This window comes from Leuciscus leuciscus (genome assembly GCF_965113295.1).
Source record: "Leuciscus leuciscus genome assembly, chromosome: 9".
Taxonomy (NCBI): domain Eukaryota; kingdom Metazoa; phylum Chordata; class Actinopteri; order Cypriniformes; family Leuciscidae; genus Leuciscus; species Leuciscus leuciscus.
The window spans coordinates 14,943,137-14,967,499 of NC_138733.1; the positions used below are offsets into that span (position 1 = coordinate 14,943,137).

At 35.9% G+C, this 24,363-nt stretch overlaps 1 protein-coding gene across 4 annotated transcripts in view; it reads right to left on the minus strand.

Moving 5' to 3' along the window:
- LOC309507072 (leucine-rich repeat and fibronectin type III domain-containing protein 1-like protein) overlaps window positions 1-22,005 on the minus strand; it is a 129,368-nt gene extending 107,363 nt beyond the window's left edge. For 3 of the 4 annotated variants that reach the window (XM_082181169.1, XM_082181171.1, XM_082181168.1), the window contains exon 1: window positions 8,145-8,633. The gene's annotated coding sequence lies outside the window, so the exon portion shown is untranslated. Of the gene's footprint in view, window positions 1-8,144; window positions 8,634-21,915 lie in introns of those variants that run through there. The other variant, XM_082181170.1, reaches the window with a different exon arrangement.
- Between the last annotated feature and the right edge of the window lie 2,358 nt (window positions 22,006-24,363).

The window sequence follows — 24,363 nt, forward strand, 5'->3', positions numbered from 1 at the left end:
CAAAGGGAACTGAAAAAAGTAATGCAATTTCCAAAAAGGCTTCCCCAAATGCTTCCCAAAGCCCCTTCTGCCCATCAAGACAGAGGGGCGCCCTAGGCGGAAACCGTTGTCTCTATCAGAGTCTGCTAAAAATGAAAGCTACTTTCTGCCTCAGAGATATAAAAAAGATAATTGTGAGATATAGTTCATATTAAGGCTATATCACCTATTATGAGATATGAAGTCCCATTGTGATATATTTAGTAAAGTCCCATTGGAATTATAAAGTCTCACTGGCAGATATAAAGTCGTAAATTTGATACACATTGTGAGATATAAAGAGGGTTATTATAGTTCATCAAAACTAAAACTGGGAAAAACAAGATCCACTGTCCATTGTCTATAGGGTAGAGAAGTCACTTTCAAACCAAGCAGCTTTCTGTTGGTCAAAAGGGAAAATTTGTGTAACGAAATTAAACACTATAGTGGAATCTGCATGGGGAACTTTTTCACCCTGACGTGGAACTCCTGATCGCATTGATTGCTATTCTAATGACCGGATTTTGCCAATGAAATCTCTTTTTAACTTCTTATCCTGCTCTAAAGTCACATTATTGTCACATTAAGTTTAAGTTATTCGGCCACTCAAACACAGCAATATAGAAACACCACAGAGATAGCTTTCACACTCTTTGAGAAATCATCTTATGAACACAGGTTGTTGGCTGTTTTTGCACATTAAACCGGAACAGGGAGAAAGTATTTTAGGGTTTAAATGCTCAACCTTCACTTCACGAGGCATATCTTTGTTATATTTAAGAAAGGAGTGGCCTTCACACTTTTGGCCTGATAAGGGAAAGTGACTCTGTGCTATGAATGTCACACTTTGAACAAAACAAAATGCTATTCAAATCCTACTATCTCAAACCGCTGAGTCACTTAAACTCTCTCGGCTCCAGGGGCATGTATGATTCGTTACTATCGTGAAACGAAGATAAAAAGAAGAGTTAGAGAATTCAACTTTATGGCTGGGTTTCTTAAGGATACGGATATGAAAAGACAAGTTTTCTTTGGTTCTGACTAGTGAGAACTAAAAATGTCTTTAAAGTAGAGCCTAAAGTTTCTGAATGTTAACATAAAAGGACTAACACTGGCACAAAAGATGAAATTATACAAAACAGGTAAAAGAGCAAAATAAGCCACACAATCTGCGATTAATGTAATTTGCGTGCAGTGCCGGCCCGAGCCTTTTGGGGGCCCTAAGCAGAATTTGATTTGGGGGCCCCCTCCCACCACGCAGAGTCACCTGTGCTTGATGATTATTGACACAATGTCACGCTATAATGTTACATTATAAATTAATACAATGAGGTTATGTATAAATACAAAATAAATACTTAATAAAAAATAGATACTTAAAAAAGTTAACTTTTTCTTTACTCTTTTTCTAACTCTTGGAAACTTCTGAAAACAAACTGTCACAAAACATATTAAAAAAATTATTTGCAAAATATCCTCCAACGTTTTGCAACACTTTGCAGTTTGAATTATGTCTTGTATGAACATGACGGAGTATGTTTTTATGTTTCCACTGTTCGATCGCGCCCGCGACTCACACACACACAACATATGCCAGCTTTGTAATCTTCCACTGTGATGTTTCCAAGCACATTTTTGCGCGTGTGAAGAGGATGATTTTTTCCGTCGATATTGGAACGTGAGTGAAGTACAAAGCCTATGATAAAGAATAGTTTACCATCCAAATCCATCGCGAATGTTGAAACATTTTGATTCTAATGAGAGAGATACGTGAGCCCAACGCCGCTTACTTTCACTTTCGCTTTAAATTATTTCGTTTTGGCTTGTTTAGTTATTTTTTTATTCTTGTTCTGTTCTGAATATCATTACATTTAAAGGATAAATCATTGATCAAATCAAATTTTTGTGACATGGCTTAACATTACCGTGACTTTGCGCACAAATTGTCTATGCACGCGAGGTTATGCGCATGACTCAAACACGGGCAGACACAGCAGCAGTTGTAGGCAGGTATATTGATCATGAAATCAGAATTTTCTTGTCTTGAATTATTAATCCTTTCATTCATTTATGTCACTTGTTTAAGTTAATTAATATGTAAAAAATATATAAAAAAAAAAAAAAAAAAAAAAAAACTCGATTGGGGGCCCCCTGGTGGCGAGGGGGCCCCAAGCAGCCGCTTAGTTCGCTTATGCCTCGGGCCGGCCCTGTTTGCGTGCCACGGTTCCCAATATTAATACCAACAATTCCCAATGAAATGACAAAAGTGAGCTTGACTACACTGCAAAAACGATTTTTCTTGAAAAGTTGTTTTACAACAAGATACTATTTCAGCAATTATAATTACAAGCACATTTTCTGATTGATTATTCTGATTGATTTGAGTATATGCCGTCATATGATTGTCTCTGTTTTGTGGTCATGTGATCATGCTCCACCATTTCCCTATTATGCCCAATCTCTTTATTGGAGGGTACATAACTGCTGATCAGTCCTGAATGAAGAGGGCAGAGCGCTCACTGTAACTTAACGGTAGACCCAGCGTCAGTCAGGCAGCAGTGAACACGAATGTGCCGAGACACTGTCATAAAATGATTTTCATTGAGCCAAGGAAAGAAGAAAGACAGACTGTAGGGATCGGTCATCCTTGAAAGGCCAAATAGGAAGTGATGGTTTCCCACAGTGCTGGATCTGTTTCTCTGCAGGAACCCCAGAATGGATTAGTAAAGGCTTTGGCTGTGGTTTCACTGGCTGTAACCGTAGATCAATGGAGGGCTTTGGAGTGCAGGACAAATACATAAAGTGCACTTAAGCAAACCTTAATTATACCAACAGAAACAATGTTGAAGATATACTGAACACTGGATTTGAACTGAGAGAGCCAAATGCTAATTTTTCTGGGTCATATTTCATATAATTATTATACTGAATTTAAAACTGCTTGTGGTGCGGGAAGAACTGTTGGTAAGGACTGGATCAAACACTATCAACATGCATTTTTAATACATGAAACACTAGGAACCTTTTACAGTTCGGTTTTGGAATAAAGTTGTGTATATAACTTTAAATTCTTGAATAACAAGTGATAGTAAAATCAGGGTACAAATTGTCAAGCGCAATGAATCATTGAAAAGAAATTATCGATCAGTACTTTCATAAATTGCACACTGCAAAGTTTCAGGAGGGCAACTGAATTTAAACGTGAATCTTCTAAATTATCGAAATTGCGAAGATTAAAATATGAGGATAAAAATCGAGTCTGTTTTTGTAAGAAGTTAAATTTCTTTGCTGAAAAAAACTGTATGTAGCCTAGAGAAAAATAGCAAATAGCAAAACAATTACATAGGGACAATATGAACAATAAATTGAATTATGATTAATCATATCATCGCTGTCTGGTGTAAACCTTAAATCTTCATATTTTGTCATTTTTATTTTTATTCTTATATCATTACTATTGGTCACTATTTGCATATGTCTGTGTGTTTTGCAAATAGGCTATTTAACAAATGAAAAGTCTTAAAAAGAGCTTGTGACTAAACTTTGAATCCCCAGACTGTTGGTAAAACCTCATAACTCCACACCGCCTGAACCGCGAATGATGTGTGGCACACAGTTTGGACTGTCTCTGCTTGCCTTTGAGCTTGATTTTGGTCAAATGTTATGACACATGCAAGTATCTGACCATATATGAAGCCACAATTTCAACTTTGATAACGCAGTGTTTAATTATTTAAAAAATACAGTGTTTTTTTCCATTTCCTGAAAAGTAGCATTGTTCCTTCCCGGCTGGACGGTGATGTCATATAATAATAATTTAGAATGAAAATAATTACAATATATATTACTTTAAATAAATATATAATGAATTATTAAAATAATAACCTATAAACAAATTAAAATAAGTACAGCACATTTTCTCTATTCACCTGCCATTGGTAGGCATGACAAACCGCTTATTTTGGATCCTGATTACAACTGGTTTCATACAAAAAGTAACTGCCAAATCCTTGTATTATTCCAAATGTGAGTACTCCAGTGAGAGCTGTGGTAACTGCATACTGTGAAAGCTCCTGTTCTTAAGCCCTTTTTTTGGACAGGACTAGTTTCCCCTGAGGAGGTCAGGTTAATTTGTATTTTCAAAGACATACTTTGTGATTTTAATCCTCTGAAATCAAACACGTCTGTGTTTTTTTCTCACACAACCAAAAAAAATAAAGCAAATCATTTTTTTGCTTTTTTCCCCCATTTTTTCCCCATTCCCCCCCCCCCCCTCTAACTCAGAGGTCCTCTGAGAAATGTAATCCTGTCCGAATAGGAACGTCTGCGGAATGACACTACGCTTCTCCTCATTTATTTTGACCTTCATCGAAAACCGTAACTAAAGTCAAATTTCTCATTGCTCTGCCTGCCGCACCTTCATTATGGATTTCAACCTTCTTGCCAGCTTTCTGGGAGGCAGCAACAGTTGGTGGTTCGGGATCCGCTGGCCTCCTATCCGACGTTAAAGGAAAATTAATTCAAGGAAAGTCTGATCGCTGACTCATATTTTTACAATAAAACAAGACGGACAAAAATGTGTAGTGAGTTGTCGCTAATACCAAAGATAAACACATTAGCCTTTAAAGCCCACAAGCTTTAGTAGCCTCCTCAGGGCTAGCAGAGCGCCATTGATTTTGCTGAGGTGTGAAATGTTTAAGCAAAATATTGATGTGCTTACAACATAATGGAAGAACAGTCCTGACCTCCTCCATCCTTTACGCCGCTTCGCTCCCCACCCATATTACAGCCTCGCCTCCATCTCGCTGCCCGCATTGTGTATCCGTGTTGGCTTCCAGACCAGATCAACTGGAAAATTACACGTCTGGCCGTTTAAGCTCCATTGGTGAAAAGTCTGTTGTCGGGCATCAACTCAAAAGTGGCAAGAGTTCATTTAGCACGGTCGCCGGCAGAGTGGGAGGAGGAAGACTAATAGGTAATAGAAGAGCAACACACAGGCTAATACATCGGAGCAATTAGCCGCAAGCCGAGGCTTCTGTGGCGTGACGGAGGCCTGAGGGTAATTGCAGACCCCACTCATCACTGCCTCTAGTTAATACAGAACTCTGCACCACAGGGAGAGAAAGAGAGAGAGGACTTCCTCTTCCTCTACCTCTTCCTCGCCCCTGCTCTCTACTTCCATTCCAATCATTCCTGAGCACCACTCTGCTTCACAGTGAGCCCACTCTCTGTCTTTCTCTCTGGAGATTGGAGTGTGCACCCTGTTCGTACCACCTGCTGAAAATATGACAGTCTGTTTGAAAAGCCTGGGATGGGCTCAATCTTGAGCACACACTCGGAATACGGCCTCGTCTGCATATTTGGTGTTGGATGGCAGAGAAAGGAAGGGAAAAAGGAGTGAAATCTGAAACATTCCTCTCAAACGCACTTGGCACTTATGGAATTACGCAACAACCGGTGGTTAAATTACATTTAGTGACACCATGAAACCAATAAAGCTGACTAACGTAAAACGCTTACAGTTGATGTGGAAATCAAATTTTAAAAAGTATTGGTAACACTTTAGTTTAGGGTCCAATTCTCACTATTAACTAGTTGCTTATTAGCATAAATATTACTAGGATATCGCCTGATTAGTACTTATAAAGGACATAGTAATGCCTTATTCTGCATGATATTCTACATCCATTAATCCTACCCAATACCTAAACTTAACACCACATTACTAACTATTAATAAGCAGTAATTACGAGTTTATTGAGGCAAAAGCCATAGTTAATAGTTAGTTAATAGTGAGAATTGGACCCCTAAACATAAGTGAGACCAAAGTATCTGGAAATAAATAAAAAATGAATAAATAATTTGAATGGTTTATTAAAAATCTTAATAGATCATTTTCTTTTTTGTTTAAAATCATGGTGATTATACAGTAAAACAGTAGTATTGTGAAATATTATTACAGTTTAAGATACTGGTTTTCAATTTTAATATATCCTAAAATGTAATTTATTCATCTGATGTCAACACTGCATTTTTTTCCCCAGCCGTTACTCCAGTCTTCAGCATCACATAAATAAACAACTAATAATTAAATAAGTAGATAAATGTGCAAATAAATGACTAATAACTTAAATACAGTAAGTACATACATAACTTATAATTACATTTAAAAAAAAGACACGACTGATTTCCCCCTCAAAACCATTAGATTTGCACAGCTCAGGATGAGGTTATTATTTCTGTAGAAGATTTTTTGCTCAAAAAGACTCTCAAAAACAGACCCTTTCGAACAGGATCATTTGGACACCAATAAGCTCAGAAAGGTTTCACCAGGAGAGTAGAAGTCCAATCAGTGCCATTTTCAGCTTTTAGTGAGCCCTTTTCTGCCATGTGTGTTCACACTGCTCATTTGACACTAGCAGAAACTCTAAAATGCTGGAAAAAAAATCTTGCAAATCAATCTAATTCAAAAGTCACTTCTTCATTTCACGCAACAGGGAATGCATCATGATGCAGCAGACAGAAAATAGCCATACTGCTGTGACAGATGCAGCAAAACCAGACTGTTCTGCCAGCCCAGTTCTCACAGTTAAATGGCGACTCCTAAAACAGTGCCATGTGCCTATTAACGGGACGTGTTGGTCCCAAATACAGTTCTGGAGATTTGTACAACACGCATGCATTTCATTTGTCCTGCCGTGTTATATTTGAACGTCACCAACCATCCATCATCCAATATCTTATACGGGAGAATACAATAAACTGGCTGCATGTGGTTAAACTACAGTAGGAAAAATACAACTGACTAATATATTAATACTAAGTCAGAATATATATATATATATATATATATATATATATATATATATATATATATATATATATATTTTTTTTTTTATTTTTTTTTTTTTTTATTTGCATATCATCGTAAAATTAAATATGGCAAAAAAGAAACACAACTTAGACGGTGAAGGACGTTAAAGGGAAAGAGAAACGTATGTTTGCTAGCAGCACATAGGGATTAAATTAAGACCGGTTATGAAATAACCACCTGCACCTAACATGACTCAAATGTTTTCAGGCTACATGAGCTATAGCCCATACAGAACACGCATGCATCTACACCCCCTATCTGTGGACAAGAATAAGACATTACATGAGCTTTGCAACTTGACATTCAAAACTCCTCCAATTTCAGGTCTTTGGTTGTGAAGAGAGAAGTAATGGGAGTTTATCTTCATTTTGAAGCAGAACAACACTACAATGCATTATTGAACTAATGTAGAACAGTGTTTGTTAATGCATCAGAAAACAATAATGACACATGCCACCTAATGGCTTCACGCAGGACATTTTTTGCATTAGAATGAAATGTCAAGAAATCCATATGCACATTAAAGACAAATAACATGGTTTTGATGACCTGCAGTGACTCAGAATACTGTATACATCATTTTCTTCCCCTGGTAATTGGACACATCTTTGCTGTTAAATTAAATCAGTGTTGTAAAAGGGGTCTGGGGTATTTAATACCTTTAGTAATCTTTAAAATGGCAAAACATCTAGCCATCTAGCTAGGAGAAAGAAGGAAAAAAAAGAAGGAAAAAAAAAACTGCTGAAAACGTGGGTAGAACATCTTCTCATGCAGAAAACCCAATCAGGGTGTGCTGCCACCATGGGTAAAATATCTGGTCAGGCAGAACTAACCCACAACCCTAACCCTAACATTAGAAGGACTATTATATAGCATATCGTTTGTCTAAACACAATTTCGCATCATTTCATACCACCATTTTAACTAAGTCCTTGCACCGATGCAAACATTCAAGTAATTGCATATGCAAATAAAGAGGAGAAAGTGAGCTATCAAATTCACGATGGGGAGAATCGTGGCTCTGGTGCATTGCTGACCATTACTCAGCATCGAAAGAAACACATCGAGATATTTGCACTGGGACGCACATCACACTACTTATAATAATAACCTATAGTCATCAGCTTGTGCTTGAGATTAATCTGAAATCAAAAGATCGGCAAAAACGTCCAAGACAAGCCGAACAGAGAGAAATAGTTTGTGCTGCACAGTCAATTAATTCCAACAATCTAGTCTTTTAAGAAAAGGTTACCTTTCCTCTGCGATGCTCCTTGTCCTCCGGTGTAAAGTGCCAGCCGGTGGTCGTTTGGTGAGGACAGGGTGGGATAGCTCTAATTAAAGCGGCATTAAAGCTGGGGGAAAAGATCAGACAGGTTCGGTACGTTTGCACAGTACCTTAATGTTCTTCACAATGTGCACCAAAAAACAAGATGTTTTCATTTTCTTTACGCGATACAATTTGCCGTTACTTTTGCTTTCTCGCAAAAATAGTTCCCATTCTCGCGCTCGACCCTTTCCCAGGTGCGTCGAATCAGATATCTAGTTTCCTTGGCTTTTCAGTTTCACCTTGCAATAAAGAATACATATCCATATGCTGCTGAAATACAGGACAATCCAATCCGTCAGAGGTGTAGATCCTCGAGAAGGAACCCTCTTGCAATATCATCCTGATAGATGGGTGAGTTAGAAGACAAATACACTCGAAGCGTCTGCTCTTCTTGGAGCATGCTGGAGAGTGGGCGTTATTGGGGTAGATCTTCACGGCTCACTGCCAATAAGCATGCATGCCTCCGCCTGAAGCGCTGCTCCTCAACATGCACACAAACAGGATTTCTGTCAGTGCGGATGGAAGAAACTTGTGACTTTGAGCTTGGTAAGAGGTAAAAAGGACACATAATTACTCAGAGTGCGATAGGGGAACTGAACTCAGTTGAAACTAACGGATAGTGCTGAAATGGTTACCTAGCACGTGCAAATAAACGATAATCTGACCAAAAAAGCACAGGCGCGGTGATTCAAATGCGTTGCGCGCTTTGGTTTCTTTGCCCAGTACCAGTGTCAGTGCGTGTTCAGCACCAAGGACAGCGCACAGGAACTCGGAACGTCTAGAAACAGATTTTGTGCGTGATTTGTATGACTGTTTGTAACAGTAAAGCATTTACCAAGCGTGTCTCTGGGAGAGGGATAGGAATTTTGTCACTTAACGATTCTTATTCCTTAACGATTCCATAAATGATTAATTAATAATTTGCTTACTATTTATTTTACATTTGACTACTTTAATTTCTGTAATGCCTCTTTTAGATAAAACCATATTTATTTCATCTGTCTCTTTATTTGTACTGTATTTATTTGTGCTATTGTTCGCAATTTGTTTATTTCGGACTGTTTACTTGTCTTCTAAAAAAAAAAATAATAATTATCTAGTTATAGATAAAACCTCCCTGAGTTGTGAAAGCTATAACAACAAAATCACCCAAATTATCTGTATGTTGACGGTATATGGCAGCTTTCCCTGTTTCCCAGTGTATCGAATATGGTATCGATATTTCTCAAGATTTGATATGGAAGTTAAAAAAATGCAGTATTGTGACAACACTACTATCTATCTATCTATCTATCTATCTATCTATCTATCTATCTATCTATCTATCTATCTATCTATCTATCTATCTATCTATCTATCTATCTATCTATCTATCTATCTATCTATCTATCTATCTATGTCTGTCTGTCTGTCTGTCTGTCTGTCTGTCTGTCTATTCCATTAACTTATATTACAACACTCTTCAGTAATATGCTAAATAACCTGTAGAATACATTTACAAACTTAAGTAAACAACTTTTGGTCCCCATAATTCGGGGTTTACCATGGTACACACATACTGTGATCACATACTGTGACCTCAGCACATTGCATATTTAACTCAACATGTGTTGTCCATTTATCATTTTGGAAATACAACTGCTATTATGAATTATTATTTATTTTCTAAATTGTCTTCACATTTGCAAGTCCAGTCAAATAATGAATCAAGAAAGTGCTAAAAAGTATGACTGATATTACCTACAGTTCTGAAAATTAAAAGTTAAGGTGGGTGTACTGTCAGATACCATATTCTGTGGTCATTTTGGTAAGTATTCTAAATATACTTATCATAAATTTTAAAAGTAATTTCAAACTCTGATGGTGCCTAGAGTTGAGAACTTGAGAACCCATGCAGTTTTATAACAAAAGTGTAAACGAAAGAGTCAAGCAAAATAAGCAAAACAAAACCAAACAAACAAGTCTCCACTTGAACAAACCACGAACCATGAACTCACCAACAGCAGATTACACAAACAAATCTAGACAAGAGACAACAGTAACATGAAGACTATATATACACAAAAACTAATGACTAACAAGATACACTAATAATAAAACAATTAACCGTTGTTAATAATTGCCACAAGAGTTTTTTTCAGTCGTTCAGAAAAAAAAAGAAGAAAAAAAGAGAAAAAAACAACAACAACACTATACCTTCCACCATGCCTGTCTCATGTTATTATGAAAACTTAATATGCTCACCCTTGTGGCATATGATGCATAGGTTACTGCGGCTAATATGACCCGGGGACCATGGGAATGTCACTTAGCCCCAAGAGACCCTGAGAGAATAAGGAAAACGGATGTGAAATTCCACAAAATGGAGGACTGGTGGAGGGATGAAAGAGACAGCATGCCTGCTGCAGTACTCATTTGAGGCATTAAAAGCAATTGGCGGCTGATAAAGAGAAGTAGGAAAGTCGATAGGAGACTGAGTGAAAAGAAAAGCTGAAGGGTTAGTGTGAAAATACACAAACACTCCGGAAACAAACCGTGTGTCTAAAGGGTCGATCACTGAATCAGAAAGAAAGCAAGAAAGATGAAAAGTGAAACAGGTTGGTGTGTGCTGTAGAAATAATAGAAATAGCTGACAGACAGGAAAGGAATGACTAAAGCTGAATAATTGATAATAACTACCTTGCAGAGTGTCAGATGTGGGGAAAATGGAAATGATTTCAAGACTGCTGCATAAGTTCATTTTCATTGCAGGCATTTATTCTGTGTCAAATCACCTTCAATTTTTACTACATATTTGGAATCTGCATGAAATCAATATCAGCCTTGTTTAACCGGTCTTATTGTGAACAATGTGCCACTTTTTTACAATCCAGCACAGCCAGATAAAACTCAAGTCCAATGGATTACTGTTGGATAAAATCCGCACTCTTACATTTTCTATTCTTTTTCTTTTTTCTTGTTCGATAAAAGTTTCACTTAGAAATATTTCCAAATACAGCAGTTAAGTTGGTATTTAGTTGGTAACTTTTGCTAATCTAAGGACAAATACAAATACATTTGTTACAGCTATGGTTGTTTGACTTGTTTAGGTAACTTGTCAAAAATACAAACTTGTGTTGCCCATGTTTTATGTGTCTTTTTTTTTTTCACATAAGAATGTTTTACTCCTAAAGAAATTAAGAGTGCTGGCCAGCCGAATACTCGCTTTTTCTCTATATTAAACACTTTAATTTGTGGAATAAGTTAATAATGATTGTAAATAATATATGTCTGCAGTGGCATTCTAATATTTGCCTTTGTTTGATGCATCCATTCCAATATGTGTAAAAAGTCCAACATCACTGTTGACTAAATACATTTAACTTCTTCCTGATTATTTGTTTGTTTGTTTGTTTGTTTTTACGATGGCTTTTGCTGTTCAGTTGGGAGTTTGTTTTACCATCCCGCTTGGCATGATAAGTCTTAAGTTTTGCAGGTTACTGTTAAAAGAAATGCGTTACAATATTATGTTACTCCCTTAAAAGTAACCAATTGTGTTATGTTACTTTTCATTATCTAGGCTGGGCTTGCTTGTTTGTTTTTTAATAACCAAAAAAAGTTATTTCACAACAGAAGTGAAAATAATCATTCTCAGGCTGGAGGAAAGGCAAATTCACACCTGTACAGTAGAGGGCGCAGCTCAGACAAACCTTTCAGCAGTTGTGCCATTCTGGATCACAGAAGAATAGGATGCAGGAGAAGAAAGTTACATGCTGCGTCTCAATTCGCCTGCTTAAACTACGCCCTAAAAGTATGCACTCTTTTTGTGAAGGCCTGTCAATCATCTTGTCAAAGATAAAATCCATCACATTTCATTTAATTTCCTACAAATATATATATATATATATATATATATATATATATATATATATATATATATATATATTGGTTAATATTTGATTAGTCACTTAAACCTTTATCTAAACCTCTTACCATCGGTCGCACACTTTCACCATGTTTTGTAGTTTTTTTAAACACTTTTTACTCGTGTTTGTAGTTCTGAACCGAATCCTACAAAGCGCAATGGGTTGTGGGCAATATTAGACTTTAGAGTGAGCACGGATCCACACTTCGAAAATCTACCGAAAAATAGACCATCCGGGGACTTCTGGCACACTCTTTTCAGCATATACTATTGTATATAAACTAGTATATAAACAGCAAATACTATTTAGTCAGTGACCATTATTAGATTATAAAATATTATATATATATATATATATATATATATATATATATATATATATATATATATATATATATATATATATATATATATATATAATATAAGCATCCAATTTAATGATGATAGACAATGAATAATAAATTATTTAATCACATAAATAATACACTGTTAAATGAAGAATGAGGAGGTTTGAGATTAACTTTGCAACTAATATTAAAATTGGGCATTAATGCACTGTAATTACTATAATTTATTATGCGGTTTTTTTTTATTAAAAAAGATCATACAAATATTTAAATATTATTTATGTATTTCTGCACTACACTTACAAAACCTGCATATTTTTCTTATATTAAGATGTATGACTTATGCAAACAGTTCAAGAAAGTTTCTGATATCATAGAGTTCACAGAGCAGGGCAGTCTCTGCAAATCACTAAAACCAAAACTGACACTGCAACACGGCCTTAAGGGATTCTAAATATCAATCATATGTGTACACATGAATCAGCAAGAGAGGACAGGTTTGTGTAAGGTGTCCGCTGCCATGTAAGTAATCTGTTTAAACAGTCTCAACCCTGAGGGTGAACATCTTGTCAGTACCTCTTCTGTTTTACACATAAGATCTACATTGCGCTGGTCTTCAAATGTGCTATCTGGAGCAAACTTGTATGCTAACAAAGATCCATCTCTTATTTTTTCTTGAACAGTGACTCTCAAATTGATAGTCTGCCAAGGATTGGCTGATTTTGAAAAAGCTAAATGCAAAGTGCAAGTGACAAAAAAAAAAAAAAAAATGTAATTGACTAATCAATCGCCTCATAACAACAAATTAACTGACTCTGTTAACATTAATTCTACGATAAAGTGTTTTTGTTTCACTTATATAAATGTAACTGTTACTGTATGACTACATAAGTGTTCAGTCCAAATTCGTATTGGGGTCTTTAGCTATATAATTAGCAGTAGTTAATTTCAATATAATTAGAACAAACAGTCTAGACATGATACTGATTAGTGTATAAGGCCAGCCCAGATTAGTAAAAGGAATTTCAAATGAAACCATAATTGTTGTGTTCGGTGGTCTAAAATGTTTAATTAAGACTCTTTTATTAGTTAGTTTGTTTAGGTATTTAATGAAAAGAACCACTGTTTTAGGAAGACATCATTGTTTTTTGAAAAGTTTTCTAAAGAAGTCACTAAGGCTGCACTTATTTGATAAAAATACAGTAAAAACAGCAATATTGTGAAATATTATTTCAATTTTAAAGAACTGTTCAAATATTATTTATTCCTGCGATAGGAAAGCTGAATTTTCAGCATCATTACTCCAGTCTTCAGTGTCACATGATCCTTCAGAAATCAGTCTAATATGCTGATTTGCTGCTCAAACATTTCTTATTATCATTTATGTAGAAAATAGTCAACAATATTTTTTATATACATTTTTACTACATTTTCAGGACACGTTGATGAATAGAAAGCATTTATGTGAAGGATAAATATTTTATAGTATTATAGGCTAAATGTCTTTACTGCCATAGGCTACAGTAGAAAAAAATCAGTACTACCTAACTAGAAAAGACAGAGAAAAACTAAAACTAAAATAAAGACTGTTGCTTTTCCTTTTGCCAAATAATTAGGAAAACTGTAACACCCATAATGCACTTGGCATGTTGCCGTCCAAGGCCACGCCCACCAGTCTGCTAGCCTATGGATACGTTTGACCAGAGTCAAACACCGCCTTGCTTTAGTATGAAATAGGGGTGTTCGGTTCCGGTTTTTTTGGAGTCGACTCCGACTCCCGACTCCTAATTTTGGAGTCGGTGGAATCGACTCCTCGACTCCATTTACTTTGAATTAAAATAGGGTCAGGATTCAGAAGGTGCGTCTCAATATGCTTCCTCGTTTCTCGCTCGTATGTCCTACGACCCTGAAACCGATCGAGCTCCGCTCTCATGTAGGACATCTAAATTCTTTAATTCCACCGGGAGGGGGGCGAGGAACGAGGAGGCTTCCTGAGGAGTCAAGAGCGAGGATACAAATGTTTCCTATACTAAAATGTTTAATCAACTAAACCTTATAAATCCCCCTCCTTTTCACATCGCAGCTTCTTCAAATCATATTTAAGTGTGCAATATGTTAGTATTAATCATTAAACTTGTAAAAGCAGACTTGTTTTAGACAGTGTATTTATCTATTTATTTTGTATATTATTTTATATAATTTTAATGTAGTGAAGCTATGAACTTTAACTTAAGCATGTTTAACTTTTTTTTTTTACTTTTTTTGTTTAACATTGAAAAATATTAGTTATATTATTACCAGTGGTGGAGGAAGTAGGCCTACTGAATCTCAGTACTTAAGTAAAAGTACAAATAACCAGAGACATATTTACTTTAGTAAAAGTAGAAGTACCACAATGAAAACCCTACTTAAGTAAAAAGTAAAAAGTAGCCTACCTGATTTTAAATGTACTTTAAGTATTAAAAGTAAAAGTACTTGCATAACAATTTATTCTCTTAATGTCTATATTCTAATAATTAGGGCTGTAACAATATATGCAATATCCGAAATCGCTACACTCAGATCTACGAACCTGTGTCACGGTGTGAGAAGGCAGAATCGCGACACAGACCTTTTTTGAAGTTAACATTATAGCCTACAATACGTAGACCTACACCACAAAACTAGTTGAGGGTAAATTATTTAATATTGGGCAATTCCATCGTTGTAAACGGGACATTTGCAGTAAAAACTTGAAATATAAATTCTCAGAAAATGCATTTAATACATATTGAAAAATATCAGTATGCGTTTTATATTTAATGGGAAATAGCCTAGGCTACACATGCGTTACGGGACACAAAAAATCTTTCACTTTTAGGTAGCAAAATATTTTTTTGTACCTAATTCTGTGAATTACACTGCGCAAACCAAAAGTAATACCCACCGGATGAAGAAGGGTTGGCTCTCCACAGAACATAAAATATTGATTTTATTTTATTTTTCGTGTTCCCATTTATGAGGAAAAAACAAAAGACGTGACAGTTCTCTGTTACGGACATGACCGCTCTGAAAGCGACTTTAAAACTTTCACTGAGACCAGAAAACAGAAAGCACAAAGCCTTTTTTTTAAAGTGAATTTCGTTTTGTATTAATTGTATCTTAATTTTAATCAATGTTTCATCCAGGATTTAATAAATAAGTAAATATAGTAGAAAATAGATAATCACGACACGTATAGGCGCCGGCGAGTGAACTGAAGCGCGTCTCATAAATGAACCAAAACTCAGCGTATAAGGTATCTATCTATACATTATTGTTCTTTGTTTTCCTGGCATTACTTTTTTTCCCTCTCATTTCTTTATCTTTTTATTTTAATTTCCGTATCTTTACATTCATTATAATCTTTTCGTTATAAACTGTTGAACTTGAAAAAAACACTCGACACTGGGAGTCGATTCCTGACCTGGAGTCGATTCCGACACTAGGGCTAGTGAGAGTCGAGGAATCGACTCTTTTGGAGTCGACTCCCCATCTCTAGTATGAAATACTTCTTAGCAAAGTTTTAGTTATAATGTTGTCGCTTTGGATTGTTCCCGGGTGCAAGAATTCAAAGAGTAACGTTAAACGTTTAGCGCGAGTGAGTTACTTTCAGTTTCCAGTACAGATCCAGCACAGTAGTTGTAGACAACATTTTAAACTAGGTAGGCTATTATATAAAATAACGTAGTAAATGAATGTTATAGTTTTCTTTTTCAGTAACTTAAAATAACTTATTTGTGGGAGAGGTTATTAAAAGGGAGGGTAAATATGTCATTCTGATCCTCACTCCATACCAGTCGAAGAAGAAGAAGAAGAAGAAGAAGACTATTCCATCCATCCAAGCAAAATGCCGTCGAGTACAGGTAAGAAAGATGTTGCCATAGTGTTCCGTTTTTACCATGCACAATGTTGTTTTAAAAAGTAGACAAAGTACGATATGATTTCAGTGATAAACATACCCTTACAGTAACTGTTCTGTATATAACCCTCTGTCGATCCGACTGTCATGGAGCCCTGGAGCGCTCAAAACAAGTGACTGGGTCCAGATAACACAGACAATGAGTGAACATTGTTCATTTACTACCGACATTGTCACAATACAAAGCGAGTTGAAAATCGGCAAAATTACACCTTAAGATTCTGACCAGATACTTTCTCATCACAACATCTAGCAAGAAACACCTCTCAATGTTGTCATTCCGTCAGGTCAGTTTAGGTCTCAGGTAGAGCTACACATTCAGGATAAATTGAGAATCACAATTATTTTGTTTCAAATAGAGATCACGATTCACACACGATTCTGAACAGTGAACTAAACATGTAATTTACTAGAAATTCTGACACAAATGTTAATTGCTGCTGTCTATTTAAAAATGTTTAATTAATTCAGAATGATTATATATATATATATATATATATATATATATATATATATATATATATATATATATATATATATATGTATATATATATTTGAATGATTCAATGACTCACTCATAAATACTTGAATGAACAAATCTCTTGAATGAATGAGTCACTTTTAAGTCACTTGTCGTCACCTAGTGGTGTACAATCGTTAATTGAAGCGCAAAGTTACTTTCAAAACGGTGATTCGCTCTATTTTTATCGCTACTCCTGGAGTGGGGTAATGTGTGCTAAATGCTGAAGCAGCCATGAGGCGCACTAATACTCGCAAGGCCTGTTGTTGTCAGCATGAACTGAACTAACCCTTGGATGCTGCCCAGCTGAGAGGGTTCAAGGCCAGGCTTAATCTGTGTTGCTGTATAACAAGGACCCTCTCAAAATCCCTCTGGATGTACACGAATCAAGCTTTACAGTGCACAGGTTCATGCATCTTAAAACACTCTACAGATCCCCGGAATAAATGGATAAAACACAATAGGCCTTACACATATTTACTCTAAAGCTGACTTCAGTTGTATCCACACTGATACAAGCTGAAAGCATATAAACACATAGCCTACTACTGCAAATGTGTAGCCAATAGTTAGAGCTTTTTCTGTGTTTATGTGTTTAATGTTTGCATATGCTATATTTAGCTCTAGTTTTAGATGTAATGTTGAAATTCATATTTAATATTCAATACTAGTAAATTAAAGTAAAATGAATATTACATTGTTTTTTTTCTATTGATCTACATATGGAATAATTCAATTTAAACTTAATAGCAATCAATATTTTCAATTCTTCCTTTTATAAATTAAGTCATACAATAGTAAAAATGGATGTTTGATTATTATTTTCATATTTCAATGCTTTTTTTTCTTTAAGATCTGTTCTTTTGTTCTTAAAAAAAAAAAAAAAAAAAAAAAAACTTTAGTCCAGAAGGGATGCATTAAATTGTTCAGAAGTGAACGTCCGTAAATGTTTTTATTTTCTTATTTAAAAAAAAAAAAAAAGATGATCTTTTTAACTTTTAAACCATCAACGAATTCTGGAAAAAATATATCAGTAGAGGGGAAGATCCATTAATTTGCTTTATTTAAAGTTATGTTTTTATGTCCTACCCTGTTCAGATGGTAATACACAAATGTAGACATGTCCACATTCAAGCATTTCATACAATGGACTTAAACAGCTCGCCTTTTACAGCAGATTTAGTTCATAAACCACTGACAGTCATCAGCATTAGTAACTTACATTTCGCGCCATCAGTCTGGCGTTCACTCAAGCTCAGAGGATCTCCCATTCTTGGCTCACTTTGAGTCAGACTTGTGCATTCAGTGAATTGTAAACTGGAGACTGGCTCTGACCGGATCATTTGTATCAGTGAGTTGTTGATTTGAGGACAGAATACGATCATATCGGTCCAGTTCACAAATGAATGGTTCAATGCGATTTGCAATGTGATTTAACAGGTTAATTGAAAAGAATAAGCTCGTTCAGGAATCGGACACAGCTATTGCGTGATTTGCCTCTCTGAGCGGGTGACAAATTCTTTACTTCAAAATAACGAGAAGCAACATGTTTTTATTAAATGTAGTTGAGTGAACAAATACAATGCGATGCTTTGTAATGTAGTGAAATAAAAGTTTCCCAGGATTCAGACAGGATTTTCATTTTTGGGTGAACTAGCCTATACTTTAAAATACTTTGTTACTGTCCACCACTGCTGGGGGGCCACATTGGTCTAGCAGAAGTCTCCCGGCTCCCACAGGCCCCACATATAGCGCCAACCCCAGAATGACTAAGAGAGTGTGTATCAACCCTCTGGACAGCCTTCAGATCTCCCACAATCCACATGCACAGAGTTTGAGGGAATATAAATGAATAAATTGTATTCACTTTAATTGAAATGTCCTGCAGTCATGCCTCAACGGTCAGAACACGACCCCCCCCCCCCCCCCCCCCCCCCCCCGCTATAGGTCCCGTGGCACTTTGAAACCTTCTTGTCATCAGAGTTGTTTTTTTACAAGTAGGATAAATTGTGCATGTTGCATTGTTGATATTATCTCCCAATTGTGCCATTTTGCTGTGGTTTCTGAACAGCGTTTCCCAGCTATCAAAGCATTCAGTTATGGCACTTTGATGGCTGAGCTCAGATGAAAGGCCTTTTTCTGAACACTGTTCTGCGACATAAGGAAAGAGAGAATGTTTTAGGCAAAGACAAAAAGCTTTAAGTAATCATTCCTTCGGGGTATATTTCCTCAACTGTGCCCAGTTCACAATGCGCCGTTATTTATTTGAAAATCCCATTGTCTGTACTTGTCAGAAAGGGAAGATGGAGAGAAGGATTCATCATCCATACACTGTCATATAATCCTCTTACATAATACTAATTCTAAGGATTGTTCCTGATGTATTTATTTCAGTTCGTATTTATTCTGTTTGCATGCCATATTCATAGATGCCAGGAATGGGTTAAGTTGCAAAATGTAAATCAAACAGCAGACATGATGAAACCGACCCATGAGGTTGAGTGCGCATTAGATTACTGTCTTGTTGGCTTAGTGTCGGCGTCATTTGGGATGTACTTTTACACTTTTTATAGTATTAATCCATAAATCTCAAAAACATTCTTGTTAGAGTGTTTTGCAGAAGCCCTATGTAGCATCTCATCGCAACCGCCAGATGGTTTAGCTGTGGACCTGCGATGATGCAATAGTGCGGTTACATCCAAACGGAAGTGTTGACCTCAAAATACAATCCCTTTGATTAAAAAAGATGTTGCATCCAAAATCGCATACTTCCCTACTATATAGTAGGTGAAAATTAGTAGGCGACGACTGCCGAGTAGTATGTCCGAATTCACAGTACTCATAAAAGTACCCGTATGACCAAGCTGGTTCTTCCAGCGAGCTTCTGAAGCGTGCATACAATGGACACTTTACTATCCCTTAAGGCCATGGGAAAGGATTTATGAATGGAAGTGAATCGACGTAACCGACGCTGGTAGATCACATGAGAATGACAACATGGCAAATGTTGTACATTCATACTACACACATTCATACTATATAGAACATATTTTTTTTAGAGGTCACAAAATAAGTACTTATTCCAAATAAGAGAGTATGCAATTTAGGATGCAGCCATGATGATATTTTTGGTTTTGGTTGAAGATGGAGGAAAGATAATGGCTGCTGTTGCAAAGGAAAACAAATAAAAAGCAGAAGCGTAGGGGTAATTGTCACCTACAGAGTACTTTCTTGCTGTTATAATTGGTTGCTGAATTAAACCGTTTCACAGAAATGTAATTTATGATGCTGATGAAGCCGGTACCGTTCCCTATATGAAACTGCTGAAGAGAAGGAAGACGCGTGTTGCTAGGGTTCTGAAGTGAGCAGCTCCAGATGTGCAGGCTTTCAGCTGTGGTGAAGTACGTCTATCACCTTGGAATATTTTGTTGCTTGACCTTGTCCAGTGTGATGTCTCTTCACACGTCCCTGTCTGCTGTAATGTGAAGGCGTACAGTGTGTATATAGGGATGGATGTTGTCATGCATTTTACTTTGCAGTAAAACAGCATTTGAAAACTTGACTACAAAAAAAGAAAGAAGCTATTACACATTTACACTCTTATTACCCAGAATAATACAGTTCCGTGCAGCCTAGCATGGATAAGAGCAGGGAGAACAGCAATAACCCCCCTTAGGGTAAACAGAACAGAACCAACATGAATGAATGCAGCTATTATTAATTCAAGATTTTAAACTACAACATAATTCGAGAATTTATTCTGATTCAAGGGGAATCAGAATGCCAAATCCTGACTGGGCGAGAGGAGGAGCTGGGGATGGGTAATGAGCTCCTGAGAAACGCGATAGCTGCTGATAATACTGAAGGAGCTTATATATGTATACAGTGATAGGCGTCGTATTCCTATAGGTAGACGTGGATCAGCTGAGAGTCAGCTGATGCGAGCTTGACTAACGTGACCTGCCAGAACTGACTCTACGTTTGATTTCTGTCAGGACCACTATTGTCAAATACGACAATTATCATACAGTTTGGATTGGCGGTATGGTTCCGTTCTGGGCGAGAACTCCCTGCGCATCCATGCAGCCTAGCATGGATAAGAGCAGGGAGAGCAGCAATAACACCCCAAAACAAAACCATATGCCAATATCCCCCAAACCCAACTGACAGCGCAATTCTGTATGCTTTTGCAGTTACCTGAGTGAGCCAAGGCAACAAGCATGTTGCCAATACTGAAAAGCTTGAGCAACAGCATGTTACTAACAATACTGGAAAGCCTTAAACACAAGTATGTTGCCCTTCCCTGGATGACCTAAACGAGTATGTTGCCAATACCCGTATCAGCCATAGCAACAAGCATGTTATCAACACCCAAAATGCTTAAGCAGTAAACATGCCTATTGCCATGAATGGCATGCCGTCTGAAATGAAGAAAATTGAGATATCAAAATGAATCTGCTGCTTGCTTGTGGTTGTATATCCTGATTGAATGATTCCTTATGAGATGATGCGTTTTGCCTGCCGAATTCTGCCATTTAATATATATATATATATATACAGTATATATATCAAATGTTATATCAATATTAAATATATACTGTTTATGTTGCGAAATTGTCACTCATGCTAATATCAAAAGTTAAAATTTAAGTAAAATTGTTAGTTTAAATGAAATTGCTTTCAGCATCTCAATTTAACAGATTTAATCTGACCACATAGTGATAATGGTCATATATATATGTATATATGTATATATATATATATATATATATATATATATATATATATATATATATATATATATATATATATATATGTATATATGTATATATGTATATATATATATATATATATATATATGTATATATATATATATGTATATGTATGTGTATAAAAAAACAACTGTAGAGATTTCTAATGACATGAGTTGATGTAATATGCGGGCAGGAGAGATTCTGGTGCTCAGTTAGTCATAGGATGAGAACCTGTGATGGCAGATGTGGTACAGATGTGAGGCCGGGAGTGAATCTGGGCGTGACAGGAGCCAATGAACCTCGGGATGGGCGTCTTAAGCTATGGATAGAGAAAATAAATAGGAGAAGTAAAGGAAAGAATTAAACTGTATTTCTCAGCAAACAGAGCACAGAGCTGGAATAAAGCAGGATTAAAAGCAGAATGTGGGAATTGAACTATATGCCTGGATAAACAGTCTTCTGTCTAGATTTAAACACAGAGTACAGTGTGTCTCCTGAAAATTGCTAGGCATGTAAATATGGATTATTTAGCTACTTTGCACAGGAATTACTTTAAGAGATGTATAGGGTAATAAGGTATTTTAGGTACTGAGCAACTTTATAAGTAATATTTCGTAATTCATAAAGAACAAGTAATAGGCAATCAGTGTATCAATGATAATATGACTGATAACAAGCATATTGAACAAGCTGCAGCATATTTATGGGAATTGGTAACATTTGAGGTCTGCATTACCATAATCCAGTGACGAAGCTATGGACATGTTACATAACGTTTCTGTCTTAAAAAGAAAGCATAGGCCTATTCCATAACCTTGCAATATTTCTGAGATTGAAAAATACTGTTATAGAGACAGATATGATGGCTTTTAAATGACAATTCCACCCAAAAATGTCCCAGTTACTTTGTAAAGAAGCACAACGTGCCTGTAGACTGAACACGTAATATGCATTCGTATGATGTCACCATTTTCATAAATTTGAGTTTTTATAGTTTACACGGAAATGAACGGTATCATTTTCAAAAATCACCACTCTGAAACATGCATTCAAATGTTTGCGTTTTCAGGCCCCCAAAACGCTATTGTCTTGTGAATGAATGACAAAAACACATTCAAACTTTTTCACTTTTAGTCCGAAACGGCGTTTTGTAAACAGGCATTTTTTGTGTATCATTAATGCACCATAATGCAGAAAATAGGCTTGTACTGTTAGGTCTTCTAACAAAAAGGTTTTTATTAAATGAAGTGTGTACTTCATTACTTCACTGACTGTGTTAAATTGCTTGTTTTGTTGTGTGTTTGTTTCAGCATCATAAAGTGCCTATTTGACAACAATACTGATAGACAGAGATTATGTGATTGTATATCAAGGGAGTGGTACAAAATTGTTCTTGTTTTAAGGGGAACAAAACAAAAGTAAATTTTAATTTTAATTTAATTGTATTGCTTTTTTGGGGGAACTTAACCACAAGCACTAGATGCAGAATCACTCTATAAATAACCATGTGTGTATTATATTGATCTTTATAGGGAATGACTATGGGCTGTTTAGAGGTGGTGCTTTGTGTAAACATGTAGAACAAAATAACATCTCATATATTGCATTACTGTTCATCTTGTCTATACCACAGAAGGGAGGCCTAAAGGCTTGTTGCATTTTCAACTTTTTAAATGGTTTTCCATATGTTATGGGAATATTGGGTATATGGGTATATTTCCATTGTTAAAATATGTATGATATTTAGATAAGGAAAGCTATACATGCATTGTTTTGTTTTTTTATCGGTATAGAGATGGGTCATAGTAGTTTCATGACTCACATTGCTTGACTATTGCTTGAGCTTTTGTGTGTTATTGTTAAGGACATAAATTCAAATTAATGAGCAGAATTATTCAAATGCAGCATAACAAATGGCAAGACAAGTACATCACGATTAAGTAAAGACGTATGCAGATATATGCCATGTATACAATAACATCATGGCATATAATGTTATAATAAATAAAAAATATATATACAAAATAATAAAATAAAGTACACATAAATATAGCCAATAATACAAACTGTCCATCACTTGAAATGACTTTGCAATAGTTACATGGATGGATTATTAGATATAAATCTAGGCTATACCCTCTGTGTAGACCTATATGATTTTAAAACCAATAGCTTTGATGTAACATTTTATAGAGGTAAAAACATCTTGAAAACTTAATTGATTGCACATAAATTATCTTTATCCCGCTCCTGGATGACCTGGTTTCACAATTCCCATACATCTCATCCACAGGGAAACTCAAATGAATCATTGAAAGCGTGGGATTGAGAGATCTGCAGCTTTCATGCACTCCGTATCATTAATTAGTCAACATCGCCAGGGGTATCGCAGGCCTCATCTCCCATGTCTAATAACAATCGGGAAAACCCAGAATATCAAATCATTAATAAACCGCATTACAGTTCAAGCTCTTAGGGTAACTAACCATTACATCAGCCTCTGTAGGTATTGTGATGGAATTCCCACACATATTATTTAAAACTACTGGAAAGAGCTATAAAGTTTGTTTCCTGGAGCTAGTTAATGCAATTTTCCATGACATAATGACATCAGTGATATGAAAAATGAATAACGTGATACTGTACTGTAACCTAATGTGTGGTTACTGCTTGCTGGTG